The sequence below is a fragment of the Bos indicus genome, chromosome 15 (genome assembly GCF_029378745.1).
Source record: "Bos indicus isolate NIAB-ARS_2022 breed Sahiwal x Tharparkar chromosome 15, NIAB-ARS_B.indTharparkar_mat_pri_1.0, whole genome shotgun sequence".
In the NCBI taxonomy this organism is placed as follows: domain Eukaryota; kingdom Metazoa; phylum Chordata; class Mammalia; order Artiodactyla; family Bovidae; genus Bos; species Bos indicus.
In genome coordinates, this window is record NC_091774.1 from 14,329,052 (window position 1) to 14,354,808 (window position 25,757).

The window sequence follows — 25,757 nt, forward strand, 5'->3', positions numbered from 1 at the left end:
TCCAAGAAGGAGGGGACATATGTATACCTGTGGCTGATTCATGTTGATATATGGCAGAAACTAACACAATATTGTAAAGTAATTATCCTCCATTAAAAATTTTAAAAATCTTTTTTTAAAAAAGTAACTATCACATAGTTCTTTTAAAATTTTCTATTTTTCAAGCCTTTAATTATCAAACATTTTTTTCAAGTTTTTATGCCTTCAGAAATTAGATTAATTCATCTACAAAAAAAATTTCTCTGATATCATGATCTCAGCAAAAAATGACAATTCTAATAAGATGGAAGGGGTCAGAAAAATTATAAAAAGCAAAATGAAACACAACAGAAAAGCCCAGTAGCCAGAGACTATGGCACATTGCAGTACATGTGGAGTGTTTTGAGGGCTTTTCCACTTTTCAGTACAGTGTAATAATGATTGTTAATAATGGTGGTTCTCAGTTATTTAGACAGATTGGATTATGGTCAAAATATTCTTTAAACAAGCAGACAGTGTGTAAGACAATTTCTGAAAAATTCCAAGGCTCATTTGTGAAAGTAGGTAAATTTGGCACTTCAAGGGTAAATATCAAATATCTGAAATTTTACTTACATGAAACAATATCTCATCAGGATTTGTGAGGATTTGTAATGCATTTGTGGATTGTGGAGGTAGAATGTGATTCAGGCAACATGGAGCACATTAGAATCTTGAGATCTTGATTGCCTCATCAGTCAGCTTGGCCTCTGTGCTTCCACCAGGCTTGCCTGGCAATTGACTGTCCATGGGGATGAACGGTGCCTATTTGCAGGCTCGTGGAAGAAGCAGAATGGAAGCACCACAGTTATTTTGGCAGTAGCACTAGCTTTAGAAGTAGCAGCATCAATTACTATTTAATGAGCCACGTTCTCCCCACTGTCTTTTTCAAGCCACCAGGGTACCATTTTGTGCAGCAGAGTGGTAAATCAAACGGTACTCTACTGGGTTGAAAGAGTAACTGCATCACTTTTAGAGTTCAACATATTACCTGAATGTGAGAAAAGCTTTGGGGAGAATAAAGGCCATTAAGTGCCCCCAGGGTGTAAGATATTGCCCAAAGTACCAACATTTCCCCATTATTCTATGGGGCCAAATGGTTATCAGCCATCAAGAGGAGTTTGTCCAATGGTACTTGGTGTTCATTCTCTCCGAAAAGCTAATGAAGGAATAAAATATACTACTATTAAGTTTCAGAAAAGTGAGGGAGGTTAGAGACCTTTCCCCCTGATTCCAAGTATTAATTTAGTTGATATTTATACTCAATCTCCCTTCAAACATTTTAAGTAGTTTTATGTAATAAAAAGGACATTAAGTAATAAAAAAAAAAATTCAGGATGACCAAAGAAAGGAAATTCTGTTCCTCTGAATATGTGATGTGTGTGCCCAGTTCACTGAGAAAGTTAGACACATCAAATAAATACATGATGCCAAGTAAAAAACATGCTCTTAAAAACAAATCTAGCCACATTACCCTGTCCTACCTACACTCCATATTCCATGAATTCTCTCCAAAGGACTCAGGTGAGCTAGGTTTATGAATTTTTTTTAATTTAAATAAATACCCAATGTAATATGTTTAGTGACGATAAGCATAGTCTGCTCTTAACTAAAGTCTGATGGTTTTAGGCATCAAAAGAAACCAAGAAGGTTAACATTTATGGATATATTAAAACTCTGGACTCCATATTTCAAATCTGTCAGCAACTAAAAAATCATTTTATTAATTCTTCATCCACACGAGTTATATGGAATTGCACAAAATTTACGAAGTGCCTACTAAGGCTCCAGGCAGTGTAGCTATCAGGCTCTGTTCCTTGACATTAAGAGTCAGTATATTCCAGGTAATTTTATAGTCTGTCTAATCATATAAAAGTTGAGTTATTCCTGAAGCTTAATTGACTCATGCATAAATCAAAGTAACATTACTTAGGTGAGATTAGATTCTGCATAGAGTTAAAAGGATGAACCAGAAAAAAAAAAAAAAAAAGCATACAGGCTGAACACAGCTGTCTCATTCCCAGTCATGGTTTTTGAAAGCCAAATGTCAGGTAGAACTAAAGGCTTCGATATCAGTCCAAGTCATTTTCTATCCTTGTGCCATTTCATGACTAAAATACTAAAACTGAACATAGGCTTCAAAGAAGGTTAGGAAAGGAAGCAGGCTTTACCCATATCATGCTGCCTTTCCTCACAACTCTAACCCTACTTAAGTGCATGCATGCCACAGCCATATAGTCAGAAAAACACAAAGTATGAAAAAACATATTAAGAATTCAACCTGCTGGCTTCACTTATTAGTAGGAAAGTTACATTTTTTTTCATCTTCTAAAAAATGTTTTATTGAAGTATAGGTGACTTATAATGCGGTGTTAGTTTTAGGTGTACAGCAAAATGAATCAGATATATATATATATATATATATGTATATCTATCTCCATTCTTGTTAGATGCTTTTTCCATATTATTGCATTATCCATGTTATTGCAGAATATTGAGTAGAGTTCCCTGTGCTATACATATACAGGAGATCCTTATTAGTTTTCTATTTTATATATTGCAGTGTATATATGATAATCCCAATCTCCCAATTTATCACTCGCCCCTCCCCCCGCCATGTTTCCCCTTTGGTAACCATAAATTTGAGATCTGTGAGTTTGTTTCTGTTTTATATTAAGTTCACTTGTATAGTTTTTCATTAGATCCCACATGTAACTGACATTATATGATATTTGTCTTTCTCTGTCTGAATTCCTTCACTTAGGATGATAGGAAAGTTACATTTTTAACTTAAATGTGACCTTATCATTCCAGGGCGACCTTCACTGTATAATATAAAAACGTTTAAAGTTTTGCTAAACTTTCTGAAAATCATGAAAATGCATTTAAATTCATAATGTCTGAGTATTTGTATGCCACATATTTATTACCCTCAATAGCTTAATTTAAATTCACATTGGAGGCTAGTGAGCAGTCAGACTTGGTATTACATGAAGAATCATGGTATTACCCTTTACTGCTTAGCAGTTTGATTATCATTGTACAGGCCAGGTGGAAAATGTACTTGTCTCTTTTATTCCTTGTTCTAGATGGTAGCCAATTCACATAATCTGCAGAACAGTAGATATCCAGCCTCAAGTAACAGGATCCAGCTCGTGTTAAAAGATACTGCCTGTTTGCTCTAAACTCTGAGTTCTTTTTCTGCCATTAACTATTTCCATATATTAAGCAAGAATAGAATATTTCCTGTGGTTTTCAGGTGCTTTCCAAGATTTGTCATTCAGATTTATAGCACCCGATGTAAATATTTCAGTGACAGTGATAAATGTGTCAGGATACCATTCCACTTTGTCTCAGAGTTCACATGGGGCCCTTTTGGGATTCAGTGTCTCAGTTCCACAAATTTGCAAGCAAAGTGTATTTAATGATCCAGTTGATAAGCCCCTCCTTTCATGCAGTCTTTGTGAGTTAGTATGAAAATAAAGGACTAGTTTTTCCTTAGCCTTTTAGCTATTTAATCTCCTAACATGGAATTAAACAATAAAATGTATCAAAAGGAGAGTATTATGATGGTGAGAACATGAAAAGATAACATCAGTGCTTGATTCTTTCCTTACTAAGGTGACTGAGTATTTAATGACTTTACTTTGTAAGTTCACTTACTGTAAAGTAATCTACTTGCACTAGATTGTCTATTAGGACTGTTCCAGCTCCCTGTGTTTTGATTCTAAAATAAATATTATATTTAAAATTTCTGCCCTCTCATAGAAATTTTCAAACTAGGAAAAAGGACAAAAATCAAAGTTTATGTTTCTATAATTTTGTGAAATTAAATTTTCTTAGCGTATTCTGCTTAGGTTGCCAGTCTAAAACCACTGGTAAGGCCCTGCCCACTGAACATTGAATTTTGTTTTGCTTTTAAAAATGTATCCCATCCAAGGATAGAAATAGACATATGTATTCACATAATCCCCCTGCATCCTCCTGAGGGTTTTCATCAGATGAATTTCCCTCAAAGGGCCTTTTAGCTACCAACAGCTTCTCTTTAGGACATATATACTTCTGACTGTGGTCATTTGTTAAAGAGAATTTTAGCAGATGTTATTAATCAAATAAATTTAAGAGAGCTATTGCTTTTCACTTTCTCCCATGGTGTAACACACATATAATAACAGGTTGTCTGTGGTCCCCTTCATGAAACTCTCTGGTGACAATCATCTTTATTCATGTAAGCTCAGTTTACATCTTTTCTTCTTCGGATCTGTTAAGTGCTGGCTGCTGATTTCTTTCCACAATATCTCCATCCATTCAATTTCATCCCTGAAACATTCCATCAGACTGCCCTCTCTTGTGAATACATTCTTACCTTTTTTTTGAGCTCTAAAATATACAACTATCCATGACTGCATAATTTGGAGGCCATGTTAAGATCACTGGTCAATACCATGACAGTGTAAAGATTTGTTTAAACTGCGTAGTTCCCCATTGAAATGGTTGAATAGGTTTCTGTCTCAGAGATTAATCAGAAAGCTTATATGAAGCAAAAGTTATTTACCATCCTTACCACATACTTGTTTTTCTCATATATTTATTTTGACACACTAGAGAATTAGCATAGTCACTTATTCAACAAACATTAATTGATAGCTGATTTTGTAATAAGAATGATAAAAATGAATGATATAAGCCACAATTTATTGAGTGTCTGCTATATGCCAGATTCTAGGCTCTTTTATTGGAGAAGGCAATGGCACCCTACTCCAGCACTCTTGCCTGGAAAATCCCATGGGCGGAGGAGCCTGGTGGGCCGCAGTCCATGGGGTCGCTAAGAGTCTGACACAACTGAGCGACTTCACTTTCACTTTTCACTTTCATGCATTGGAGAAGGAAATGGCAACCCACTCCAGTGTTCTTGCCTGGAGAATCCCAGGGACGAGGGAGCCTGGTGGGCTGCCATCTATGGGGTCACACAGAGTCGGACACGACTGAAGCGACTTAGCAGGCTCTTTTTATAAATACTAAGAATAACAATTTAAGAAATTAAATCTCTTCTTCCTTTAGTGGGATTCACATTCTAAGTGAGGAGACAAGCATAAAAGCAAGTATTTGCAATACGTGCTTCAAGAGAAGAGGTGGTTTGGTATAATGATTAAGCAGAGAATTAAATGTCAGAATATCCGTTTACATGGTTTGAATCCTTGCTTAATACTAGCTTAGTAGCTGCATGACTTTGGACAAGTTCCTTAACCTCTCTCTGTGGTTCAATATCTTCATTTGTAAAAAGAAGAAAAATCAGGACCAAGAGATACAGTTGCACAGATTGTGCCCTGCACAACTCCATGAAGTCTTACGTGGCATCATTCAATAGTTAATGATGGGTGCCGCACAGGCTAATGATGAGAGTTAACAGAGAAAATATTTTTAAAGTGCTTAAACAATGCCTAGCACCTTACAGGTTCTGTTATTGTTTTTGTTTGGGGCTACCCTCCAGGCTCCTCTGTCCATAGGGTTTCCCAGGCAAGAATACTGAAGTCAGTTGCCATTTCCTTCTCCATATTATCACTGTAAAATGCTGAATTAGAAAAAGTGAAGACATTCTCTCTTTCTTTTTTTTTCTGACTGTGCCATGAAATCTTAGTTCCCAGGCCAAAGATTGAACCTGGGTCCTCAGCAGTGAAAGCGCAGAGTCCTAACCACTGGAACGATAGGGAACTCCCAAGAGACTGACTCTTCATTAGGAACAAATATTCATGGAGATTGTTCAAGAAAGTTAAGACATTGATTCAAGCTCATACCATTCTTTCATTAATTCCACTACTGTGGGGATTCGTATTCCTGGGGAAGGAAGTCTGCGTTGCTAGCAGAGTTCTAGTCCTGCATAAGTCACACTCAAAAAGTGTGACTTATTTCGAGCTGAACTAAATGCTATCATAGGTACTTTGGTGCCATCAGACTGGTGTTGACTCTCAAAGCCCCAAACAGCTAGTTCTATCCTAAAGACGCATTCAGTGTCATTGCTTGATTTACTGCTATATTTCCACATCTCTCCTTTGGAGAATGGCTTATCAATTCAGTATTGAGGACTAAAAGAGAAGAAACTGAAAGAGAAGAAACCATTATTCACTTAGAAAGATGAAACCATTGAAAAAAATAGTAGAAACAAGAACAGGAGGAAAAATGGGCTAGAGATGGTGATGTTTGATATGGAACGTGTGCAGTTAGGAGTATTAGCAGGTGAAATAGCAGATGGAAATGTTTATTGGATAGTTGAACTATGGGTCCAGGCCTCTGGAGAGGACTTAAGTCCAAGGACAGTAATTGAAAAGCTACATGCATGTCTTTGAAGATGAAATTTGTAGAGGTGGAAGATCTTTCCAAGTAGATAAACTGCAAGTTTATTATTAAATCAAGAATTGCCTACATTCCAAGGCTGTGCGTGGAAAAGTGATTTTTTTTTATTTGACTAGTAGGCAAGGGAGAAAGGAGTCTTAAGAACAAAAGTAATATTCTATAGAATCAAATGCTTACAGAAGTATGTAAGAGGATGAGGATGGAAAGAAAAGTGTAATAATCAAAAGGTTATACATGAACATCTAGAGAACAGAAGGACACGTATTTTCAGTGAACTTGGAGAATAGAAGTTATAGATGGGGCAGTAGAGATTGTGGACATAGCATTTGTGAAAAATTCTTTCAAAAATGTTAATAGTGTAAAAAAGAAATAGTTCCTAGGAAAGGAATTAGAGATCAGAATAGCATTATTTTTAGATGAGCACAATGAATACATTTAGCTGTTGTTGCTGTTGTTGAGTCGCTCAGTCATATCCAACTCTTTGTGACCCCATGAACGCCAGACTTCCCTGATTTTCACCATCTCCAAGAGCTTTCTCAAACTCATGTCCATTGAGTCGGTGATGCCATCCAGCCATCTCATCCTCTGTCGTCCCTTTCTCCTCCTGCCTTCAATCTTTCCCATCATCAAGGTCTTTTCTAATGAGTCAGGTCTTCGCATCAGGTGGCCAAAGTACATAAATAAGTGAAGAAGAGATTGAAAAGTAAAAGAAAGCAGGGGTAAATCGCTAGCGCATAATAGCTCCACTGAGAATGACTGGCGACTTGTGAAAACAGTTGGGCTTTGGAATGTAGAGGAAGGCTGTTGGTTGGTCCAGTAGGTTCATGAGTCATCATGTACCTCTTCTAGCTTCTTAAATGCTGGCTTCAATCACATTTCTCACCTTCTTAATGACTTCTCCAGCTGGAGACTCAAACTTAGTTCTTTGAGGGCTATGGGATTGTTTCTTTAGTGTCAGTTTTCATTTGCAGGAAGATTATAGCACATTTCATTTTTATTGGTATAAGGGCATCTTGATGTTCTCTTTCTATTAACCCTGTAAGTAGACATCAAAGAAAGTAGTACTAACCTCACACATCTTCCCCAAAAAAAGCACTTTAAAATGGAGTTGCCCTTGCTTAATTTCTGGTTAAAAAAAAAAAAAATGGATGTGACATTAAAATAGATAAAGAGGCTGCAATTATAATTTTGGTGTTAGACGTTAAGGCCACAGAGAGTATAAAGTTTAATAATTCTGCAGGGAATGAAGAAGAAACCCTACACCTTGACAGTTACCATCTCTTTAGTTTATGGCTTATTTAGGTTTCAGTTTTATAAGTGATCAAAAGTTAAAGTTTGTGGATTACACAATCTTTTGTTTGCCCTTGTTGATGGATTGGTTCCTGCTTTCCTGAGTTTTTAGTGGAAACAATTATATCATATAAGAAACTATCTCACTTGTTTCTATTCCCTGGCATCATATATGGAAAAATACAGCAGTTGGTTGAATTGTCTGCTAGAAACTGGCCTTTAAAGGAGAATATAAGAGGAAGAAATTTTGCAAGTGTATATTTTAAGGTTGAATTGAAAAGGGGAGGGGGGTTTAGGGGGGATGACTGAGTTCACATTCCAGTTTTTGAAGGTAATTTACTAATTGATGAAGGAAGTTACCTCTGAAATGTAGTATAAAATTTTTTTAATTTATTTAGATTTGAATGATAAAAGTTCAACGTGATTACTGTTGTAGGAAGATGATATCTGACCTTAGTTACGTTGTCTAAGCAGGATTTTCTGCCTTATTTGAACCAAGAAATCTTACTATTTCCTCTCCAATTGAATATTTCCAGCAAAAAGTATATCTTCTGACATTAAGAAGGAAAGACTACTTTAAACAGAATGAGCTTTAAGAAAAATATTTTTTTAAATCAGGAAAATTGCTACAAACTTCTGTTTCAGTTTTGAACACTGACCTAGCCTGGCCTACTGTATGAGGGTGGACATCAGTATACCTTGTCTTAGGCAGTAGATGTGTCCTTGAAAAGTTGTGTTGGAAACCAATTTTGGGATTAAAAAATAAATCACTCAAGTGGCTTGAAGTAAAAAAAATTCTGTTGTGAATTTTGTGAGTCTCTTGTGCAGTGGAGAATGCCTCCATGAGGGGCATTCACACCCCAAATACAGACACACAGACGTTTCTTTCTTTTCAATTCTTGTTTCTGTGGTTGTTATGGTAGTTTGTTCAGTATATCAGAGGGTCTTAAAGAGGGGAATCCATCCAACTTTCACTGCAAAATGTAATAATTCCCCCTTACAAATCAGAGGCAGATTTTATATTTTTGACGACCAGCTAATTCAGCTGATAACTGTAGGTAGAAGCCACTGTTCCTTTCCCTACAACCAGAGCCTCCCGCCATCCTGTGAGCCCAGGCGGGAGGGACCCCTGAGTGGAATCCACGGGGATGGCTGCCCTAGTGAGGCTCTGGGGTCCCTGTGTGAGCGCCCCAGGGCTGCTTGCTCCTCCTCCCCGGCCATAGCCATGCAACCCCAGGGAGTGTGCACCCTTGGCAGCAACACTAGCAGCGTCTTGGACAAGTGCTCAGTGTCCCATCCCCCGTCCTCCCCAGCCGTGGCTGTCCTCCGCGGGAATTACCCTCACGTGGCTGCTTGTGGGAACTGTGTGCCGGGCCTGTGCTTAGTCGCTTCAGTGGTGTCCAACTCTGTGTGACCCCTATGGATGGTAGCCCACCAGGCTCCTCTGTCCATGGCATTCTCCAGGCAAGCATACTAGAATGGGTTGCCATACCCTCTTCCAAGGGATCTTCCCGACCCAGGGACCGAACCTGCATCTCTTAGGTCTCTTGCATCAGCAAGTGGGTTCTTTACTGCTAGCGCCACCGGCCACCTGTGGCTCCCCCCATATTCAGTTAGATTGTTCAATATTTTTAATATTACTCCCAGTGACAACCATGTTGAATGTTCAGTTTTGTGGTCGATTTAAAAGCAAAACTTGTAAGCGTGTGATTTGAAAAGCTGCAAAGAGTAAGTACACTAATTTCCCTTTTAATATCACTGCTTCTTAAATAATGTTCCCATGTGCTACATTTGAAACCACCATTGCAAACTGCAGCTCCTTCATCTGAGAGTTAAACTGATGTCCTGTGTTCCAATAGTGTATCCGGTTAGGTGTTGGGGATACAGAAGTGAAGATATGGTACCTACCCTGGGAGCTCACAGTTGAAAGTAAGAGATGTATGTGCTGTATGAAAAGGGTAAAGTCTGCAAAATGGTGTTATGAAGGTAAATTAAACTGAGTTAAAAATTAAATTATACCGGGGGAAAGGACTTCTAGCCACTACTCATCGTTATGACTCAATATAACTCAATATGACTCCAGTTCACGTTGCAAATAGGGCATGGTGTGGTTGTCTTTAAGTAATGGAAATAGCTTGGTGTGAGGCAATTGAAGCCTTCGTTATAAGGCGGGTTCAAGCCCCAACCCACTTGACTATCTGTCAGGCTAATTGCTGATGTACTAAGATCCCTTTCAATTACCAATTTCCATGATTCCATGAAATCATCTCTGACCTCCTAAGAAGGAAATTTTTAAAAAATAGAGGATATAAAACAGAACAAACCAACCAGAATAGTAAAAATCTGAAGAAAAGAAATGAGTCTGGGCATTGTGCAGGAGAAAGAAGGGGTTCAATAACAGTTTCAAAATCTGTAGCTTTTCACGTGCCAGAAAACACATTTCTAGAAGGTGACACAGAGAAATTACTGCAGTTCATTGCCTTCCTTTAAAGTTTTTTTTAATTAAATAATTTTAGACTATTTCCCCTTTCTGTGAGAAATATAAGACCAGAGGGGCATGAATACTAATTTTTCTGTTTTCTTTTTACTCCACCTACCAACTCTACAGTGTCTGCTTTCCAAAATTAGTTTGAAAGCCCACAACCTGTGTCTGAACTGGGCAAAACAGCACAACAGTTGACACCTGGAATGAAAGAATAATTGTATGTGAGTCTGTTAATGGCTGTGTAGAGCTCTATCTCTATATGAACCTATTTATAAATACATTTTCTACATGACAGATGCATTTAGAGTAGAACTGATCCCAGCGTAAAATGGCATGAATAAAGTATTATTTCCAATAATGCCCTCACTCAAATAAGAGAAATGAGCTCTTGTAGTTACCATTTCCTCTATAACTTTTTTTGAGATGAAGAAAAATCCTTTTATAAAGTGCTTAGTTCCCCTAAGGACACAGACACGCTGTGGGTTACGATACATCCTCATCTGTGTAGGGGTTTACAGCCGCTCCTATAGCAGCCCCACAATAGTTCCTGCTGCCAGTTCCAGGTTGTTCAAACCTATGGGTCAGCAAAGACACAGGTGAGCCATAGGTATGGCTCATTCATAAAAGGAGAAAGTGCTTTCATGAAAAGCAGGTTAGGGGACTGGAGGAAGTCCAGGGGACTAAGGACAGTGAGAACTAGATTCAATACCCTAGTTCTTGGCTAAGCCCTGAGAAGTTGGTCAGTGGTCTTCCTCTTCCTCCTCTCCTTGTGTGTCTTCCCTTAAATTTTGTACAGAACTTGGTAGTTTGCAGAGGACTTCGATATACACCATCTCCTTTGCTGCTTCTATGTTCTGAGTGTAGGAATGAACAAAAGGTCATCATTAAGGACAGATTGTGAGTTTATGCCCTGAACACTGCAAAGTCCATCCCAGCAATGGGGAGACTTTCTTGATATTGCCTCTCTCCCTATAATCAAAATATAATCTATAATCAACTTGATCTTAGAGTCCCTCACTCTCTGCTCTCTCCTGGGTGATGGTGGATAAGTCAAGGGTTTTAAAACCTTGATCCTGTGCCCAAGCCCACACAAGTCAGCTGTGTGATTGCCATGTCTACTTGGATGACACCTGGGGGTCATGCCCTCTTCAATGTCCTAAACTCACATTTGTTCTTTCTCTCATATTCTTTATGATGGTCAATGATGGTCTTTCATCCCAGACAGAACCCTAGTGGCTCAGACAGTAAAGAATCCTCCTGCAGAAATATGAGGGTTCTTGTAAATTCCACCCTCTCACTAACCTTTCAGTTTCTATAAATGACCCAGTTCCACCCAGTTCCTCTCTTTTCTGCTGCTTTACTCTCTCATCTCATCCTCTCTTCTGGATTATCCCCACTGCCACAATGTTAGCTGCTCCCGATCTCACATTTACTCACTTTTACTGCAACAAAAATATCCCAAGCAGTTACCCTGATTTCAGGCTAATCCCTTCCAATATGAAGCTGCCAGGGTAGGTTTCTTAAAATGTTTATCATTAATTCAAAATCATCAGCAAAGTCCACAAAAACCTCTGTAATACGATGTTGCTGAACAAAATACTGGCAGCCCTAGAAACACAAGAACTATATTGGAAGGACTGATGCTGACGCTCCAATATTTTGGCACCTAATGTGAAGAGCCAACTCATTGGAAAAGACCCTGATGCTGGGAAAGATTGAGGGCAGGAGGAGAAGGGGGCGACAGAGGATGAGATGGTTGGATGGCATTACCGACTCAGTAGACATGAGTTTGAGCAAACTCCAGGACATGGTGAAGGACAGGGAAGCCTGGCGTGCTATGGTCCACAGGGTCACAAAGAGTCAGACATGACTAAGTGACTGAACAGAAAAAGAAACACAAAACTCCCTTAATGTCGCTGTGCTGGTCCCCCCACCTGGAATGTTCTTGCAGTCTGTTTAGAAAACTCCTGTGGACGCTTTAGTGCTTAGGGAATCATGGGTCATCTTATTAGGAAAGATCCACCACCTCCGCAGCTTGCTAGCCTGAGTTTGCTCCTCTTTCACCCTCTCCTAATACTCAGTCCACCGTATGGTATTACGTCCCATCGCTGCACTTCACGCATTGAACTCTGTTTTGCTGGGCTGTCCACCTCACTTCACTGTGAGCTCCTCAAGGCAGAGACTGGTTCTGAGGGGCTTATTAGCACAGTGACCAGCAACAGATGAAGCATTTGGTAAATGTTGAACAGAATCTGTTTATTTTTTCCAGAGCACAAAGCATGCATGAAAGATTAATTTACTCCACATGGGAAGTCGTTGCCCAGACTTACCAAAAGATCAGGGCTATATAAAGTGGTGTTACTTTTTCCCCCCCTTTTCTTTATTAAAATACTAAAAAGAAAATCACAGTTTAAAAGCTGGGACCTATGTAACTTATTTCTGATGTGAAAAATTACAGATGCATATTCCCACAGCACCTAAACTATTCCCTAGGGCCGTGCTTCTCCAAGTGTGGTCCCCAGAACAGCAGCAGCAACATCACCTGGGAACTTGTTACATGTGCAGATTTCTGGACCCCATCCCAGACTGTATGAACTGGAGACCCTGGGGATGGAGTCTGTGCATGCTCAGTCGCTTCAGTTGTGTCCAACTCCTTGCAACCCCATGGACTCTAGCCCACCAGGCTCCTCTGTCCATGGGATTCTCCAGGCAAGACTACTGGAGTAGGTTGCCATGCCCTCCTCCAAGGGATCTTCCTGACTCAGGAATTGAACCCACATCTCTTGTGTCTCCTGCATTGGCAGGTCAGCTCTTTACGAATAGTGTTTAGCCCTCTGTTTTACACAAATCCTCCGGGTGACCCTAGAGGTTACCCTAGTTTGACAACTACTTCCTGGGGTTAAAAAAAAAAAAAAATCTACCAAAGGATATTAGCATTTATAGAGCACCTGTTATGTGCCAGGCCATATTAACTTTGTTATTAACTTTTTCATGATGCCAGATTAGCACTTAAAGATTTAAATCTGCTAAGATACCTTTTATTCTGTTTATTCTGTATCTAAAAGTATTTTAGATACAACTGTCTTGAGTTTGCAATAGTTGCTGGCCAGGTAAAAATGGTGCATCCTCCACAAAGCAATTTTCCACTGCTCTCCAGGAGTGATTCTTCACTTTTTTACACTGGTTTGTGGCACTGAAGTGACACTCCAAATATATTGCCTTGAATCATAGATACCTACACAGCTTGCTTATCTCTCGAACTGTGAGCTTTTACAAAGTATAGACCCTGTTTTGTGTCTCTACCCTGCACTCTACTTTAGATAGTACTTTCCACATATGGGGCTTCCCTGATGGCTCAGCTGGTAAAGAACCCATCTGCAATGCAGGAGACCCCGGTTCAATTCCTGAGTTGGGAGGATCCGCTGGAGAGAGGATAGGCTACCCACTCCAGCATTCTGGCCTAGAGAATTCCGTGGACTGTATAGTGGGATCACAAAGAGTTGGACACGACTGAGCGACTTTCACTTCACTTCCACATATGAGCTAAACACGAGATAAATATCAGTTGGATGAGTGAATGACTCGTACATTTATCACAGTACTGTCCAGATTTAGGTTTGTACCATTTAGTTTGTTGCACTACACAGTACAGGGATTAAAAGCTTTCTTTTTTTTTTTTTCATCTAAGAAGCTGTTTATATGGAAGAGAAGGGGAGAAATAATTATGGAAATGGAGAAATAACCATATTTTCCCCTCTTTTTTTTTTTTTTTTTTGGTAGCTGTTTCTCAAGCCGCATCTGCCTGATTGTTGTTTTAAAGGCATAGATATTTTAAAGTGTGGATTAATGTAACTCCATGAATCTCAGAAGCTACCAGAATTGAATAAACTGTCCCAAGTATATAGTCCTGTTTGTTCGGTACCGTGGACATCAATACAAGTTGGCGTGACTTTAACACATCACTCTTGGCTTTGGAGGTGCTCTGTTCAAGGACAGACAAGCATGTCTCTTTCCTTAAAAGTGGCCCTCTGTTTTGGATTTTTGTTGTTGTTGTTTAGTCACTAAACGTGGGCTGTAGCCCACCAGGTTCCTCTGTCTGTGGGATTCTCCAGGGAAGAATACTGGAGTGGGTTGCCATTTTCTCCTCCAGAGGATCTTCCCAACCCAGAGATTGAACTTGTGTCTCCTGTGGCTCCTGCATTGACCGATGGATTCTTTACTACTGACCCCTCGGGGAAGCCTGTTTTGGATTTTAGGACTAAGCTTAAAAAAAGGGGGGGGGGCACTGAGAAGGGAAAGAAACTGTTCTTGCTATCCTCCCCCACCAGCAAAGAGACCATCGTCTCAGGATGAGGAATGGCCAGCGTACAACACGACACTGCAGAGTTATCAGGGATCCAGAGTGAATGTGCATAGTCTTCCGCAAAGTAGAATTAATCAGGCTAAAGGAAGAAAACGAAACACAAGTCTCTTACACTATATTCACCCCCCATTGTTGCTTTCTCTAGAAATGGAGAATGAGCCAGAAGACTTGTTATTTATATTCCATATTTTTTCCTTGAGATTCTGCGCTAATTGCTATGGACAGAAGATTTGAAAATTGTGATTTCCCTGCTCTCCTTCTTGCCTTGAACTTTATGAATTCTTAATACATCCGCCAGGCTAGACTTTTCCCAGTCATTGTAAAATCCTCTTTCTGAAGAAATGTATGTTTCTGGAGGTTGTGAATAGGGTCTTCTATGGACTAAAAATGTTCAGTTAAAGTAGACATAGAAATGAGTAAAAACGGAAATGAAATATTTTTATTGATTTGTAGCATAAGGAAGCATTTTGGCCTAAGCGCTACTATTTATATTGCATGAATGTTTGAATTACTGAAAAGTCATAGGTCAGGCAACAGTTTTTCTACCCTTTCCACTGTCCCATACGGAGAGCTGTACTTACAACAGCACTGATAGTGAACTTCACTTGAAGGTGTTGCAAGGTTTGAATTCTATAACAAGGAAAAAAAAATTCCTTGGTTTGTGGACAAAGGAAAATATGTAAGTTAGGATGTGCTTAAGAACTAGTTCATCAAATATGTTCTGAGCCATTATTCTGAAGGGATCTGTCATAAATGTTATTCCCTGCAGTATTGTTTTTAATAGTTGGAAGGGGGAAGTAACCTTAATGTCCACCCATAAGGAACTGACTATATTAAGATACATTTATTTAATGGAATATTATGCAACCATTAAAATTCAGGACATTTATATATATTAGGGCTTCCCCGATGGCTCAAATGGTAAAGAATCTGCCTGCAATGCAGGAGACCCCAGTTCAATTCCTGGGTCAGGAAGATCCCCTGGAGAAGGGAAAGGCTACCCACTCCAGTATTCTAGCCTGGAGAATTCCATGGACTGTATAGTCCATGGGGTTGCAAAGATCGGGCTTCCCTGATAGCTGTATATGATGGAATATTATGCAACCATTAAAATTTAGGACATATATATATTACAATAACATGGAATTAACTTGGCAAGGTATTAAATGAAAAAGGAGGCACCAAAATATCATTTGTACATGAACTCATTTATCTATCTCACATATCTAGGCCGAGAAGGCAATGGCACCCCACTCCAGTACTCTTGCCTGGAAAATCCCATGGATGGAGGGCCTGGAAGGCTACAATCCATGGGGTCGCTGAGGGTCGGACACGACTGAGCGACTTCACTTTCACTTTTCACTTTCATGCATTGGAGAAGGAAATGGCAACCCACTCCAGTGTTCTTGCCTGGAGAATCCCAGGGACGGGGAAGCCTGGTGGGCTGCCGTCTACGGGGTTGCACAGAGTCGGACACGACTGAAGTGACTTAGCAGCAGCAATAACAATACATATCTAGGGCTTCCCAGGTGGTGCTAGTGGTAAAGAACCCACCTGCCAATGCAGTATGATAAGAGTCACAGGTTCCATCCCTTAGTCAGGAAGATCCCCTGGAGGAGGGCATGGCAACCCACTCCAGTGTTCTTGCCTGGAAAATCCCATGGACAGAGGAGCCCGGCAGGCTACAGTCCATGGGGTTCAAAGAGTTGGACACGACTGAGTACGCACACACATACATGTCTAATGTGTATTTACATATATGCAATGGGATGAATGACAGCAGTTCAACAAAACAGTCATCGTAATGACCTCTAGGTGGCTGGATGCAGATGATACTTGTTTCTCTTTAGAGCTTTCTGTATTGTTTGAATATTTACAAAAGATTATCTTTTTAAAATAAATTAAAAATGTAAAAAAAGAATAGGTTGTATGAGCATATAGCTATATGAACTACATCACTCTATGCGGATTCTGTTTCAAATAATGTTTTAGTTTTCCAGTGCAATTCACCATTGCTACCCTTTTCATTTAGAAATATATGTAATGGATAGGTGACCTAATTTAATATTTCTGATTTTTAAAAAAACTCACAATAGATATAACTATGAGATTCATAAAGGATAAAGAAAAAATTGCATAAATGCACTAAAAAAATTTTTATTAGGATCAGAGAAATAAAAATATAATAATAGGAAAATTGTAGTAGAAATAGAGAGGTATGAGTAAAGATGTCCATAAAGAGAAAGATGAGAAATACTTTGAAAGAGAACTAAGAATAAATGAAACTACCAAGCAAATTTGCAAAACTCCAGAGACAGGACAATTGAATGATACTATCTTATAATGGTGACTGCAGCCATGAAATTAAAAGACGCTTGTTCCTTGGAAGAAAAGCTATGACCAACCTAGACAGCATATTAAAAAGCAAAGACGTTACTTTGCCAACAAAGGTCTGTCTAGTCAAAGCTATGGTTTTTCCAGTACTCACATATGGATGTGAGAGTTGGACTGTAAAGAAAACTGAGCGCAGAAGAATTGATGCTTTTGAACTGTGGTGTTGGAGAAGACTCTTGAGGGTCCCTTGGACTGCAAGGAGATCCAACCAGTCCATCCTAAAGGAAATTAGTCCTGAATATTCATTGGAAGGATTGATGCTGAAGCTGAAACTCCAATCGTTTGGCCACCTGATGGGAAGAACTGACTCACTGGAAAAGATCCTGATGCTGGGAAAGATTGAAGGCAGGAGGAGAAGGGGACAACAGAGGATGAGATGGTTGGATGGCATCACTGACTGAATGGACGTGAATTTGAGTAAACTCCAGGAGTTGCTGATGGACAGGGAGGCCTGACGCACTGCAGGCCATGGGGTTGCAAAGAGTCTGATACAACTGAGCAACTGAACTGAACTGAACCTTATAATGAGCATGAATTATGTGTTATAATAATTTAAACTAAGGATTTGAATCCCACAACAGTCCTAAAAATTTTGTAGTTTTTAATCTTCATTTTTTATATGAGAAATGAAGGCCTGGGAGAGGCAAGCATCTTGCCTTAAGTCACAAATATGGTATCTCTTTGCTTTTTACCAGGCATCCTAAAGGTTATTTTATTTAAACCTCAGAATAATTCTGGTTAAGTATCTCTCCATTTTACAGATGAGAAAACTGAGTCTCGTGGTCACAGAGTTGTTTGTCTTAACCCACATAGCTATGTCATAAAATAATCCAGACTCAAACTTAGATACCTTAACCCTAAATTCAGTGTTTGCTTGTTTGTTTTTCTTTTTTCTTTTAGCATTGTGGAGAATAGCTTGTAATAGAAAGGAAAAATGTAAATAAAGTAAACAAAGGGATAGAGATGAAAGCTACCAAAAAGCTTTCCAAAATTAACAACCATTTGTATAAACATGTGAAAGTAAATTACTTTCATTTGCATGAAATTACTATTTTGGGCTAGCGTAATTTTTCCCAAGCCAAATATTGATGAAACCTAGTAAATTCTGTCCCTTTTAATCTAAGTTGAACTTTTTTTTTAACTTCTCAAGAGGTAAATAAATGATTCTTCCAAAACCTTTGCAATTTTATGGGAAAGTAAGACAGACCATGCAAGAGAGACAAGATTATTGCCTTAATTTATAAACAGTGCAGAATTCAGATTGTTTTTCATTGCTATCGAAAACAGTACCATACTTTCAATGCAACTTGATGCCAGTTCTGATTGTGACTTTCCTCCTTGTTTCTATGGTAACAAACTTTACTGGATCAGCACTATATAAAAACTTTTTGCGTTGAAACAGGCTAGGAAAACCTGACTCTGTGTGCCTGATATACATAGTAGGGGCTGAATAAACATTTACTGGATGAAAGAGTAAAAAAAAAGTCTCAGCCATACAATTGCGTGCTAATCAGATGTGGTGCTAAAATTTGCATATGCAAACATCTTCATGGGACAGAACAAACTTTAGCAAAACGGTAAGGTGTAGGGTTGTTTTTGCTTCACTTTAGACCCAGATTGTAGCACAAAGAGAGCTAAGTTGAAGGTTTAAATGGCTTAATTGTGCAGCAAGTTAGAAGTTAAAGGGTCAGAGTAATGTTAAGTAAATGAAGCTGTTTTGGAGAAAACCTGTAATGCTACATTCCAGGTCTCCAAAGGCACAGTGCCATTTTTGTGTGTGTTAAATCAGTTTAAGGCCAAATACTGGTGTTTGCTGACTTCCAGAGCTTCCTTATGTTTCCACTCTTTGCAAAGCAACATAGCCAAGCGCACGATATGTGGTGGGCTGCTTCTGAGATTTTGCTTGGAAGGTATTTAAATACATGTTGTTTTTTGGGTTTTGTTTTGCCTTTAGCTCATAATTTGGTCTGTTTTTTTAAAACTTTTAAGTTTCTGGCATACATGCGTGCTGAGTTGCTTCAGTTGTGTCCAACTCTTTGCTATCCCATGGACTGAAGCCCACCAGGATCCTCTGTCCATGGGATTCTCCAGGCAAGAATACTGGAGTGGGTTGCCATCTCCTGCTCCAGGAGATCTTCCTGACCCAGGGATCAAACCTGTGTCTCCTGCGTCACAGGCGGATTCTTTACCCACCAAACTACTTTGGAAGCACTAAGTTTCTGGCAGTTGACCATTTACATTTTAAAAGATGTATGAAAATTATCATCCAGGTAAGGTGGGTATCTTTTGTGAGATCATGGAAACCTTTTAACATGGAAGAGTAAAGTAGTATGTGGGTATGTGGACCAAGGTTTTTTTTTTTTTTTAAACACATTATCAATTAACGCAACAAATATTTACAGAGTTCCTGCCATGTGCCAGATACCGTAGTAGGCATACAGTAAACAGAAGTTCAGCTCTCATGAAGCTTACATTCTAGTGGGGAAACCAAAATAAAAGCAAAATAAATAAATGTTAGATGGTGGCAATGCTGTGGAATAATATGAGGCAAAGAAAGGGGCCAGCTTTAAATAGAATGATCGTGCAAGCTTCACTATGAGGGTGGCCTTTGAGCAGGGACCTGAGTGAGGTACAGGAGAGTGCTGTGCACATAGCAGATAGAAGATCGTCAGCAGCCTGATCTAAAAGAGCAAAGGGTCTGAGACAGGGGCATCCCTGGCATGTTCTAGGAACAGCAAAGTGGCCAGCGTGGCTGGAGCAGTAAGCCAGGGAGGGAGAGAGGGGATTGATGTCAAAGAGGTGTTGGATTCTGGAAGAGGACGTGGGAGGCGGATTGTGAAGGACCTTGTAGACCATCGTTGAGAACTTTAGCTTTTGTTCTAAATGAGGTGGGAACTCCTTGGAGAGATTTAAGCAAAGAAGTGGCATAATCTGACTTGGGTTTTAAATGGATCGATTTGGCTGTTGTGTTTAAAAAAAAATAAAAAGACTGGAGGGAGAAAGGCCAATAAATTTAAAGATTGTATAGGAGCCTGTTGTATTAATCCAAATAAGAGATGATGGTGTCTCAGAACAGACCAATATTGGCAGAAGTGTTACGATTTGCTGGCTTCTGGATATCTCTTCATGATGACTGCGCTCTTAATGGCTTGGCTGTTAGGGGAGGAGGAGGAACCAACAACGACACTTAAGTGTTCTCCTGGAGCAAGTAGAAGGATGGGGTTGCTCCAGGCTAAGAAGGAGGAGACTGTCTTCTTCACAGATCAAGCTTTGGGGAAAACCATTAGGAGCTTATTTTAGACATGTTAAAGCTTAGATATCTAAGAGGAGATATCATTTGGACATATGAGTCTGGATTTCAGAAAAGATACCTGGGTTAGAGATATAAATTTGACAGTTATCAATGACTAGAATCATAGACATTATTTAAAGCTCGATAAGAGGCTCGATAAGAGGCCTGTGGGCTGAGCTCTGGGTCTCCCAACATTTAGATGTCAAAGAGATAGGGAGAGACACCCAAGGGAGATGTGAAGGAGGGGCGAATGAAGGGGAGGACAGATTGGGAGCCAAATGAACCCATTTCAGAGAAACATAGAGCAAAAGGCCCTTTTTTGATGGGCTGCATATATTTACCAGGATATGCCAAAGTGAGTAGAAGGAAAAAGGAGCTGTTTAACCTTGGTCCCTTTAGAATCACCCATCTAAATACTTTCTCAGGAGTATGTCACCCAACAGTCATTTAGGCCGACCAGAGAGCTGAAGCAAATGCGTGGTGCAATCATGATTCCTGTGACCAGCTGTCCCAGAAATCTCACCATAGCCACAGAATCATAGATGCTGACTTCCGACAAGTCCTGAAGGGAAACCCATTTTAATCTACCTGATATAAAATTCCCACTGTGAATTCATCCTGCCATTATTCTTAATCATCTTCAGTAACAGGTGACTTCACATTTTCGAGAACAGTGGTGCTTCTTTGAATTCCTCTAACTAGCAGCAGCTGCAGTTAAAAATGGCCAAGTCCTTAACATGGTACATGAATGAAGTGAACTTATAATGCTGACATTACATTGATTTATAACTTTTTGAGGATGTTTCTGAGTTTTCAGAGATTTAACTTAATCCATGTATGCCTTCATTCAAGCAGTCCAGCGTTTGCTTCATTTATTTTCCTCCAAAGTCATATTTTTGACTTTTCAAATGTTTGTTTCTGGGCAAACAAGGAAGAAAATATATTTACCTTTAAGATGCATGTGTGTGTATGTTCAATCGCTCAGTCATGTCCGACTCTTTGCGACCCTGTGGACTCTAGCCCGCCAGACTTCTCTGTCCATGAGATTCTTCAGGCAAGAATACTGGAGGGGGTTGTCATTTTCTCTTCCAGGGGATCTTCCCAATCTAGGGATTGGACCCAGATCTCCCGTATTGCAGGCAGATTCTTTCCAGCTCAGCCACCAGGGAAACCCTTTTTAAGATGTATGCTTGATTATGTTCTGGTTGAAGAGGAAGTTTCAGACGATTAAATAAAGCTAGCCAAATACCATCATAGCAGAACCTTCATAATAAACTAAAATCCTAGAGAGCAGAGGTGACATCCTCCTGGTTATAGAGGTATGTGCCTGTCAGGAAGAGAAAGCCAACTCCATGTTTGCAGAGTCAAGATGAAATCAAATGTCATACGGCTTCACAGGGGCCATATGTTGATGCCTCTTCCTATAGGAGGAATCGCTGAGTCGTTCGAAACAGAGTGTAAAAATAACAAACGGGCTGAATGAGCAGGCACAGTCAGGGCCTAGGAAGTGTAAGAAGCCCCCTTTTTGGTTTTGCTGATCCATTGGTGGGGGAGTAAGTCTATACACCATATACTCCAGCTCTTTTTGTAAACAGACGCAACTCACAGTCTCAGCCTGGAGTGCGGCCAGCTGAAACCAGCTCCTGGAGGAATCAAACCCCTGAAGGGGAAGCAGAGTCAGCAGTGCTTTCCTTATTCCCCCGCCTGCCAAGGCTACCCCGATCCAAAGCTTCTCTTCCACCTCCAGGCAGCACAGGGCAGTTAATAAGGCACGGAGAATGGGAAGCACACAGCAGCACCACGTGTGGTAAGCGGTAGGTAATTACATTTCAGTTGTTTAATTAAGTTTCACTTTCTGGCTGCCTTGGGGAAACTGTAGGGAAGGATTTTTGTTGTTGTTGTTTTCCCCTGATGCCTCCTTTTCTTTTGTCGCCTGGCTAGAAACTGAGCAGTTCCACAGTGTTGTTGAAATAGATACGCATGCTGCATTTGTGTTGGCTGAGTCCAGCACTTATAATCATATATTTCCTCTCTTTGGTCTCTGTGTGTGCCACTGTCTTAATATGTGGGGTAGGAATTTCATTCAATGAAGACATAATTTTTCTATTGTCTTAGGGCTTATTGAAACCAGCTCATTCTCTATTAGAATGTTTTTCTGTACTTCAGCCATCGGCTCAGCACTGACTCCGTTATTGTTTTTCACCCTTTTCTTTAAAGACTGTGTATTTTCTATCGAAGTCCAATGAGCTGATAAATTTTCTATACTTGCAAGGAAATCTTTTTCCTTTTTTTCCTACATTGTGCACATATTCCTAATATACAATTTATATTCCTCATATAAATTCCTATATATATATATAAGAATATATAAATTCCTATAGTGTGTATATATACTATAGGAAAGTATACTATACTATATAAAAGTGTGTATATATCCCTAAATATACAATTTAGGCACTAGGAATGCTATACCCTTCCTCGGAAGGCTGTGTGGCCATTCTTTCATTCTCTTAAAAATTACCTGTGGACCTACTATGTGAAAAAATATGTGATGTGCTAAATGGAAGAGTTACTTTTCCATAAGGTTATGGTTTAGTTAGTCTCCAGTATTTCTAAATTTATATGCCTTGAATATTCCGTCACAGAGGGGCCCCACTATGACATACCTCCCCGAGTATGATGATTATTGAGGTGTGTCCTTGGAACACATCCAGCCCCAGAAGGGGGCAAGGGTGTCGCAGAACAGGAAACCTAGAAGCGCATCCTGCCACTCAGCACCTAGGAAATAACATATCAATCAGTTTCCAGCTTCTCTCCTGGAAGTGAAGCCTGCATTTGAAACTGGTTGACTGCTTTGAGAGAGAATTCATTTTTCTCAAGAGATGTGGTCAATTTCACCTTATCAGTGACACTCAGAATGGCACCAGAATCTGGGTTTTGAAAGGCTGTCATCCTCTTAAAAGTCCAGCCCAGGACTGACGTAGGAGGGCCACAGTCGTCACTGATGAGTTGCCTGTTCCTTTTTCTTCTGAGCTCAGTTTCCACGCTGCAGGCTTCAGTGCACTGCAGCTACCTCAGAAGCCGTATTTCAGTTGTTCCCTCAAAGGATTACACTGCTTGCAGCAGTAATTCATGAGCAAGGTATCACTGTCATTTTCCTGTCGCATTTTCTGCCCCTGCCAACTCTTGCCTCCTCTTCCAAGCACTGGGGTCAGGAAAGGGCACTTACTTTTCTGTCCGTTTGCATGGACTAAGATGCTTTGCACTGAGCGTATTGGTCTGCCAACTTCTAGAGTCTGTCCACCTCTGTGGCAGTTTCTACCAAGATCCAACGAAAAGTCAGCTGACACTGTTTCGTGCCCTGTGCTATGCCCAGTCGCTTCAGTCGTGTCCAACTCTTTGTGACTCCATGGACTGCAGCCCACCAGGCTCCTCTGTCCTTGGGATTCTCCAGGCACGAATACTGCAGTGGGTTGTCATGCCCTTCTCCAGGGGATCTTCCTGAGCCTGGGATCGAACCCACATCTCCTGTGTCTCCTGCACTGGCAGGAGGATTCTTTACCACTGAGCCACCGGGAAAGCTCTTGTTTTGTGTCCTAAGGAGTAAATAGTATGTTTTGTTTCCATAGCAATTTGAATTCCTTATGTTAATGTTATAGCCCTGGTATGGCTAAGTCTCTGCCATCTGCTAACTTTTTGCTAAAGTCAGAGGGTCTTGCTGTTCAGAACTCCTCTTCTGATGAAAGGATTTATGTGTACGGCTGAAGAAACGTGTATTTAGTGTAGCAAATATGTCAGGGACTTGCACTCCTTTCAGCCTTTTCGTTTCAGAAGCATCTTGAGAAGTGATCCAGTCTCACATCTCTTTATTACAACATCGGGTACGATTTCTAATGCTTCATTTGCAGACCCTCCTTTATTAGCTTGAAAGATATAACTTGAAACTTCAATAAGGTAGAGTCCATGAGGAGAGATTCCAAAATGGATAAAATAAAGCTGAGGGAAATTAAAACAGCTTGCCCAGTCTGACTAAGAGGGTCAGGAATAGAACCTGACTCCTAATAGAACACATTTTTGTGTGGGTGGCACAAAAGAACAGGACATGTTAACAATCAGAAAAAGCTCAAGTTCAGCCATAAAGCATATTTGTACACACTGTTGCATATTGTGTTCAAATGACTTATTTTTGCCTCAGTCTGTTCCAGTGCACATTCCTGCCAGAGGTAGGTATTGGTTTGGAGATCATTTTTTCTCCTGCAGCACACAAGAGTCAGAGTTTCCAGATACGAAACTGAGTAGGGGGTCTGGGTCATACAAGACATGAACTGGTGGGGTCTGTGCTTTGTAACCAATTCAGCAACAGCTGGCAACACCTTGGTGTACGAGGAGGCTTTACAAACCCGGTCAGTTTCCATGGGGATGCAGAGTTGCTGAGGCAAATGTGGGCAAATGTAGGAAAGACAGCCCAGGCAGGAGACACTCGGGTACACGTGGCCACAACTCAGGTTACAGGATTCAGGGAAGTGATCCGGCTCTTATGTGAATTACAGTCAGAACCAACATTTACTTCACAGGGATTTTCTTTCATACATTATCTCAATTTTCCCTCACAAAGGCCCCAAGAAGGAAGTATGTTAGCACACTGTTACAGATCTTTTATGAGGGCAAACATAGTCTCTATCCGGGAGATTTCAACAGGCTCAAGGTTATACAACTAAGAAATAAGGATACACACAGTCAGGTCTCTTGATTCCAAATTGGGTGCCCTTTCATTTTTACTTTTGTATTTGTGTTTATTTTTTTATTGACGTATAGTTGATCTGCAATGTTGTGTAAGTTTTAGGTGTCCAACAAAATGATTCAATTATATATGTGTGTGTGTGTGTATCTCAGATTCTTTTCTCTTAGAGGTTATTACAAAATACTGAGTATGTTTCCCTGAGCTATGTAGTAGGTCCTTGTTGGTTATCTGTTTTATATGTAGTATTGTGCTTCTGTTAATCCCAAACTCCTAATTAATCTGCCTTTTGAGGTCCCACTTCCCTGGTGGCTCAGACAGTAGAAGCGTCTGTCTACAATGCGGGAGACCCGGGTTCGATCCCTGGGTCGGGAAGATCCCCTGGGGAAGGAAATGGCAATCCACTCCAGTACTCTTGAATGGAAAATCCCATGGACAGAGGAGCCTGGTAGGCTACAGTCCATGGGGTCACAAAGAGTTGGACATGACTGAACAACTTCGCTTTCACTTTAATGAGACCAACAACTTTGCCTACTCCAAGTGTTCTTGTGCCACCTCAGCCTCCCTCCACACCTGCAGAGACAAAGTACAGACTGAAGGCATTTCTGCTGTGCTTACAGGTGTGTGAACTCTCAGAACCCCACTCCACTTTCCGCTTCTTTCAGCACCATCTTTGCTCTCCCTTGGGGGGAATGCAGGTCACAGTGGGCTCATCTGCCTCTGTGGTCTTCATCCTTCACAGTGGACATCCGACTTCCTTTTATGGCATTCTGGATGAGTCATTAATAGTTTGATTTTTTGATTGAGAAACACTTTAGAAATGCCG

General features: G+C 40.2%; 1 protein-coding gene across 2 annotated transcripts in view; it reads left to right on the plus strand.

The window, feature by feature from the left end:
- MAML2 (mastermind like transcriptional coactivator 2) overlaps nt 1–25,757 on the plus strand; it is a 402,720-nt gene that overhangs the window by 63,502 nt on the left and 313,461 nt on the right. Inside the window, exon 1 of one of the 2 annotated variants that reach the window (XM_070767568.1) lies at nt 1–25,757. This exon is cut by the window's right edge and continues 26,020 nt beyond it. The exons of the other annotated variant lie outside the window; for it this stretch is intronic. The gene's annotated coding sequence lies outside the window, so the exon portion shown is untranslated. 2 annotated transcript variants of the gene reach the window in all.